The sequence below is a fragment of the Montipora capricornis genome, chromosome 14 (genome assembly GCF_036669925.1).
Source record: "Montipora capricornis isolate CH-2021 chromosome 14, ASM3666992v2, whole genome shotgun sequence".
Lineage (NCBI taxonomy): Eukaryota > Metazoa > Cnidaria > Anthozoa > Scleractinia > Acroporidae > Montipora > Montipora capricornis.
The window spans coordinates 40040759-40048731 of record NC_090896.1 but is presented as its reverse complement, the minus strand read 5'-3'; the positions used below and the strand labels follow the sequence as shown (position 1 = coordinate 40048731).

Genomic DNA, 7973 nt, shown 5'->3' with positions numbered 1-7973 from the left:
AGCGAGTGCACTGCGTGATTTACGAGAACGTCAAGTGGTATTTTGACAGTTCTCAAAGTTGCACGAGCCATAGGCGAGTGAAATTTGAGAACTTTCAAAATATCACGAATGACCATAAATCACGAAGTGTACGAGCAAGTTCTCAAATGATACTTGAAATGAATCATATATTGAACTACGGATATGAAATCAAGTGAAGCTATGATCCTCGCAGTTATATGAACGCAATTTTAGCAATTGCGTAGTGAAGCCTGAAAAAGAAAAAATAAAAAAAAAGACTGCAAAGATCATAGATCTCCCGCTTCAAAAATTATTTGGCGCGGGTTCATAGCCTCCTTCACAATTTGATAATTTTAAGGTGGCTCTGAATCCGCTCCAAATATATATATTTCAACTTTGCAAAAAGTTTTATCTTAGCCCACTTATCACTTTCCAAGTTTCACCAAGTTTATTTTAAGGTGTAGGGTGTTTTTAAACAGCTATTTTGTTCCCATATTGATTTATTACGTCGCATTAATAGATGCATCTTGCTAGGCATTTACATGAAAACAGTGCTGTAAAATTAATTTTGTGACTAGAACTTATCCTCCAAATTGTTGAAACTCGTTGCTATGCATTTCCAGCCTATTTCTAACAACAAGGTTAGAGTAAAGATAAGCGTCTTTGTTAGGTCAGGGTCAATGCAGCATTTGGGTGGACACTTTGTGACGTCAATTTTCTGTAGTGATGTTGAAGTTGGGGAAATGAGCAAGGGGACACTTCGTGGCGCTTATTGAAAGAAGAGTACACCTAATTACTTGCATGTTCTCCTAAATGTCACCACATACAGCAATGCTTCATGGAAGGAATAAAAGATATTGAATAGACCATTTTCATAACGGCGGCCAGAAAAAAAAAATCTTTTGTTTTAATGCTACTAAGCCTTTCTAGCCTCGCTACGACGAAAAATTTTCAAAAGAATATTTGTTTCAAAATGAAGGCAGTAGGTCTAATTAACATAAATACAAAAGAATGGTCACCATTTATGAAAGTGATCTATTCAATAAGTAAAACGTATGGTTTATTTGGTGTCAGCCGTAACTCGATTGAAAGTGTCTGGGGATAGAACACCTATTTTTTTCTGTCCTTTGGTGACCCTTTCATTACCAACAAACTGAGAATCCTTTGCCTATTCCCCCAGAGAAGATACCTTTGTAACACGAGCTGTCCATATTGAAGAGGCAAATTAGCCTGGAATGGGCAAACGACTCATTTCAAACTGGATTTTTCCGAATGGTGTCCCGACATGGTCTGCCAGCTGAAGAGATATTGTATAAGACAACCGCACTAATTTTGTTGGTGGAAGTAACGACTTAACAGGGAAAACTGTGCGGCGGAGACCTGCAATTGTGAAACTTTGCCCGTTGTAGGGCTGTTTGAGCTTGAATGACACTATTTAGAGGGACTTTGAAGTCGTATACTTTTAATAGAGAACATTTATTTAGTCTTAGCAGAGGTTTACGACCCCTCTGGTTCAGAGCTGTTTTTTTTTTTTTCTTTCTTTTGATTTATAGTATAAGAATTTCCTTACATGGATGTGACGTATTACAGGTCGTGCAGGTTCCCGCGCATTCAGCTTCGAATTCAGTTTTGTCCATATTTGGGTTAGTCCTGTTCCGGGACTCCATCTTACCCCGCCCTGAAAATGTGCCTGGAACCCAGGCGGGAAAAGAGAGAGTCCTGTATTACTTTCAAGCGCATGCTCGGAACGACGCCCTCCCCCCCCCCCCCCCCCCCCCCCGCCCCCCAAAACCGGGGGAAAACCATATTTGGAAAGATATTCCTAATTTGGGCATAGTTTATTTGGAGTAATTTTATACTGAAACCATGCATGGCGGATAATGTGAAAGGAAATTTATGATGCATTTGAGAAATGTCAGTTTAACTTTGTGCCCAAGGCGGAAAAACTGCAAGCTATCCATGCAGTCGTTATCGGTAATGATGTTTTTGTTAAACAAGCAACGGGAGTTGGCAAGTCTGTTTGTTACGTTGAAGTTCCTTATGTTTGTGATTTTCTTCGATCCGAGTCCGATGCTAGTTCTAAATCAGTCCTTCTAATCGTGTGTCCCTTAAAAGCACTTATGGAAGATCAGATTTATGACACACGAAAGAGTGGAATTTCGCGCCTGAAACTTCATGGTGAATTCCCAACTGAACATGTAATGATTTTGGCGCAGAAAAATACCAAATTTTGATATGCTCTCTCTCGAGTCTTTATGAAGAATCCGTGCGAGAACAGCTGCTGAAATTGCAAAGAAAGATCGTACGCATGGCTGTTAACGAGGCCCACTGTGTGTTACAGTTGTAAGTATAAAACTGTTGGTTGTGGATGTGAATCGCTCAGCAATGACTAATAAATCTCCGGCTGGAACTCTTGTTTATTGATCATTAGTTCTCTCGATCTATAATTTCTAGTTATATGATGACCGCACTGATCCAGTGTATTGATATTTGAGGTGCACAGTAATTATTGAAAATTGTGATTCCATATTGTCTTAGGAGTTTAGTTTGGATACCCTATGTAATAGACCAATTTCAATATATTAAAATTCAGTCCGAAACAAAAGGCATCATCTCGAGGCTCTGGGGAATAAATATAAGGATTTGTATGAGTTTATTCCCCAGAGCCTCGAGGTGATGCTTTTTGTTTTGGACTGAATTTTAATATATCGAAATTGGTCTATTATATAAAACAATTAGAAAAAAATTAAACGAAATTGAATCACGACCTGGACTTTTTGTTGTTGTTGATAACGTAACTGTTCCTAATTTATACATGCACAGTCAAACATAAATTATCCACACGTTGATTGTCAGGATTTTTTGTTTTGTCAAAATTTGTTCGTGAATATTAATGAATGAGGATGTTCAATGTGATTTTCCTTCTACTAAAACCTTCAAAAATGCTACTTAAAAGCATTTTTCCTTCTAAAACGCGTTCTTAGGGATGTAGTCAACATGTTTACATTACTGATGATACCTCCAAAAAATACATCAGTCAGTTTTGCAGTCCTCAGAGTAGACTGAGAGTGGTCACTGCCACAGTAGCTTTTGGGATGGACATAAACTGCCCTGATGTCTCCCAAGTCATTAGATCTCCTTGCAGCCTTTTGAATTATGCTCAGGAATCTGGCAGGTGTCGGAGGCAAGCAGTAAGCCAAATAATATTACTCAAACAAAGAGTTTGGGATCTGTTCTTCCAAGTTTAACAGGAAGACAACAAAGTACCAATCTGAAATCTGTGATCTTCTGAAAATGAAGTGGTATGTCTGAAAGAATTGAGAATGTCATTGGCTTTTATTTTTGCGCTATTTTGATGGCGAAACAGATGCAAAGCAGGAAATTGAAAGTATGAGCATATGTATGTAACTGTGAAGAGTGCCTTCTCATTCAAGCCATGGATTCAGTAGAGGTTGATAACAAGCAAATGACAGACCAACCACCAGAAACTGAGAAGCCAGTTCTCAGTGGAGACCAGAGAAAGTGCATTGAAAAGCAACTGCTACAACTGAGAGCATTGCTGTTGAATACTACCTCTCTTCTTCCTCCTGACCATGTTACTGGATTCTTTTATAACATTGTAAAACAAATTGTGGAGAACTGAGAGACTGTTTTCACCACAAAAGTTGTTCTCCAGAAAAGAGATGTTTTAGACCCTATTTTGGCTCAGAATACAATGTATCATTGACATTGTGGAAATGGAAGCAAACCCTGACATCCTGGTCTAAAAGTTAAAAAGTCCAACAGTGAAATTGTCTAGTCTGTTGATAAAACTCAACCTTCATAATCCAAAAGTGTATCTTGGTTAGATGTAAGTGTAGTAGTTGTGAAACATTGAAAAAAAAAAAAAAAAAAAGCACGAGGCTTTGTTTATATGACCTGGTGCAAAATCAGGATGTTGAAACCCTGTTTTTCACACTGGTAAAGGGTCATGTTCACCCGAAAGACCTTGTGCACTGAGGCTAGTTTCCCACAGTGGGAACATCTAAGGAATTTGTGAAAGCCTGATGGCACATCCAACCAATCAGGATGTTGCATTAATCTTCAATGGTAGAGCCATTTGAGACGAACGTGAGCACAAAGTCTTTCAAGTGAGTATGTCCATTTAATATCACTACCTACCCTCAAAGACCTTCCTTTCAACGTCAGAACCAGATTGATCAGTATCAATTTCTGGCCCACCATACAAATATTGACCATTGGAAATTTTTTTGACCAATTTTGTCATTCACCTCTTCAATTCTCCCATGACAAGACACTCCAAGAGGTTTTGAGGGTGGTTAGGAAATGTAGAGTGACATCGTGTTGGAATTTTACTAAACACATCTCGCTGGGACAATTCCCTGAACATGATTTCAACATCATCAGCAGAGCTCATTGTGCTGTGTCCCAATATTTGTTAAAATAGTTTGTCCCTTTGATTGTGAATGACAATATCTCAGTGCACTTGTTTCATTTAGATTCTTCTGAAGCCCTGCAAAGTGCATGGTCTTTAATATCTCGAACCTCGTGCCCAACCCTCTGATCTATTGGAATGCATCCACCTGCCTTTCCAGTGTCATTGAAGTACTTGCCCCATTTTAACTTTGCATATTTTTCAAATAATGACTTAATATGTGATTATACTAGAACAATTATTTACCAATATTCACCTTTGGAGAATAATTGTTAATTATTGACTTCAAATAGTACTCAATCTATCGAGAAGGATATCCATTCAGTTGCAATTTTCCAACTGATAATTTTCTACACCTAAGTTAAGCATATAGTTAATATCATTAACACTTCAGCTTTCAATAAATACGAAATACTTTAACTTGAAGCTCTAAAATAATTATTGACAGTCAAGATAATACATGGTTAAACTACTGACATAATAACACTGGTTTCCACTTTTCAGTAATAATATTAATCCTCCCAATGTTGCTACTCAGTATCTCAAGTGGTAGATCTCATTGAACCACTTGAATTTTTTAGGTGTCTGTAAACAACAATAATTTGCTTAATTGTCCAGATAAGTGTGAAGATCACTTCTCTCTTTTGTCTAAAAGCCACAATTCAAATATACACTCATTTCATTTATCACTGACAACTCTGTTCTCCAATTTTCAAGTTATAACTTTCTTACTTGATTAAAAATTATGATTTTACAAACTGTGTCATTTATCCAGCTACGACTATTTATTTCTTTAGTGTGCATTTGCTCAATGATGTTAGAAAGATAAAGAAGTTCTTAATAAATAATATGAATACAATACATGTATTTATTTCATCTTTTTGTGCACAATCAAGTTTTACAGTTCATGTGACTTTTTATGTGCAAGGAATGACACCAAAAAAGGTCAATTTAATATTTTGTCCTCTCTAAACAGCCGTATTGTGTTATACTTTCTCTTTGATATTTCCATGTTTTTTGCAGTTTATACTACAAGTTGCGAATGCCCTACACCAAGAATAAAGTAAAATATAAATGTAATGAACAAACAATGGTGCGTAATGTTCCATCATGCAAAATCAATGTATACCAATTAATTCATTGACGTTGTTGAAACCAAGTTTCAATATGGGGACATTATTGATATGATAGCTAAATGAAGAAATTAAAATATATATATTTGTTAAATACTGGTTCACTAACTTTACAGTAATATTACTGAATGCAGATGTATTTACTTTAAATCCTGAATAATTGATGTGCCAAAAGTTTTTAAGATCAGCGGCTGTACATTCAGAGCATTTCCTCCAGATTAAGATAAATTTACATTATATTCTCTGCAGTGAATACGAATGAGCATGGAATGTTAACATCAAATACTGCAAGTAGTTATTTAATATCCTGTCAGTGTCATATCAACAAGAATCTGCTTCGCCTTGAATTTGAAATGACACTGCCATTCTTAATTTAAAAAATTACACAGAAAACAAGCCCTCTGCCCTAGTTTATATATTTCCAGACATCACATATTAAAATGCACATTTTAAAATTTGCATAAATTAAATCAAAAGAGGGTCACGCGCAAATTTTACCTCCGCAATTAGAACCAATTCACAAAAGTTCATTCCAGTAGAACCTGAAACCCCTATAGCGGTAACCACCGCATCATTCTCTACTTTTACTAATGTATAGATTTTTTGAAAACATTATCACGAAGATTAACACAAAGATTAAGGTTTACAATGCCAGCATCATACCCACACTTCTCTATGGTTGTGAGACATGGGTTACCTATCGGAAGCATATCAAACAACTGGAAACATACCACCAGCAATGTTTGAGACGAATCCCGCACATTAAGTGGCAGAACAGAGTAACAAACACTGCCGTATTTGAGAGAACATCTTCTCAAAGTCTAAAGTCAGTCGCTCTTCGTCATCGACTTAGATGGGCTGGTCACATCTGTAGAATGCCAGACTGTCGTCTACCAAAGCAAATATACTATTCACAGCTCTCCCATGGTACTAGATCAGTCGGTGCTCCAAAGAAAGGGCACAAGGACTTGCTAAAGCACTCCTTGTTGAAATGTGGAATTAATATGAACGAGTGGGAACAACTAGCAGCAGACAGACAGGTCTGGAAAAGTACAACTCGGAAAGGTGTTCTACACTTTAAAAACACCCGACTCACTGAGGAAGCTGTGCGCCGTGAGCAGAGAAAGGCTACTGCCCAACGGCGCCTTGAGACCCTGTAGATGGGGCTTGTTGAGTCTCTGCTCTGGTAATCCTTTTGGCCGCAATACTCGCTTGCGAGTGGCTGCGACGACGACGACGACGACGACGACGAATAAGTTCTTATCTACTAATTGATCCCTTTTAGCAGTTTTTTTAAAATCAAGTGTACCCTTCTTACTATGTAATTATGAATATTATTTCGGTTTCATTGAATGAAAGAACGTTACATTTTAAAGTTAGTATGTACATGTCTTAATTAAGAGTGTTTTCATATGGAAGTCAAACGCAGTGAACGAAGCAAGAATTCACCTTTCGTCTCACAGTTAGACGGAATTCCGCCTGACATATCTGTCGCGATAAAATTGAAAACAGATGTTCTTTAAGAGAATTGAAAACATCTGATAATGCTAAACGATGACTCAACACATACCTCGAGCTCCTAACTTCCATTGATTCGCTGTACGAGCATTCGAATTCTACTTAGATTGAATCGAAGCCTTCGAGATCGAGGATTTCGCTTAACCTCGTTGTAACATTTTCTGCAGATAGCACTCTCTTCCCAACGAAGGACTTTGATCGGGTTTTTCACACTTGGCGCATTTGCTGTCATACGTCCAATTACATGTACATGGAGAAATAAAAGCTGTGAACTTGTAATATTGAGCTTACTCTAAAAGAGCGTTGCTTCCCCCAGCAAACTAAAATGGCTGCTTACAAAAAGCGTGAATAAAGAAAAAAATCCCGCAATTTGAGGTTTAAGAGGTATAAAGGTATAAAACGAACGATGGAAAAAGCACGAGTTGAAATTCATCGCTTCGAACGCCATCTTTGTTCAAAGCGCGCGGTTTGGAAACTGGATGCTACAATTTTCAACAGCCAATCAGACAAAAGTCTCCTTTGTTCCATTTTTGGCAATCTGATTGGCTCGTTCCGAGATGCGCTTGCAAGTAATACACGACTCTCTCTTTTCCCGCCTGGTTCCAGGCCCATTTTCAGGGCGGGGTGAGAGGGAGTCCCGGAACAGGACTATATTTGGGTATAAAATTGGTGTCCTAAAATCCCCAGCTTTGTTCCAAGGAAAACAGTTGCAAGTTACACGCTTCATGTAAGGTCATGTGCTTGCGGTCTTAGGTTTTGCTGATATTTCATAACAAGAAGGGGAGGATGTTGCGAAGAACATTATTGTGATGGTTGACCTGCCACCCATTCTTGTGCATGCGCAGCTGGGTCAAAAGAAAGAGTCTTTTCGCTTCATGTCAGATAAG

The 7973-nt window shown here is 37.9% G+C and overlaps 1 protein-coding gene across 4 annotated transcripts in view; it reads right to left on the bottom strand.

The window, feature by feature from the left end:
* Positions 1-7973, bottom strand: part of LOC138032774 (uncharacterized) — a 259215-nt gene that overhangs the window by 174673 nt on the left and 76569 nt on the right. The window lies entirely within an intron of this gene.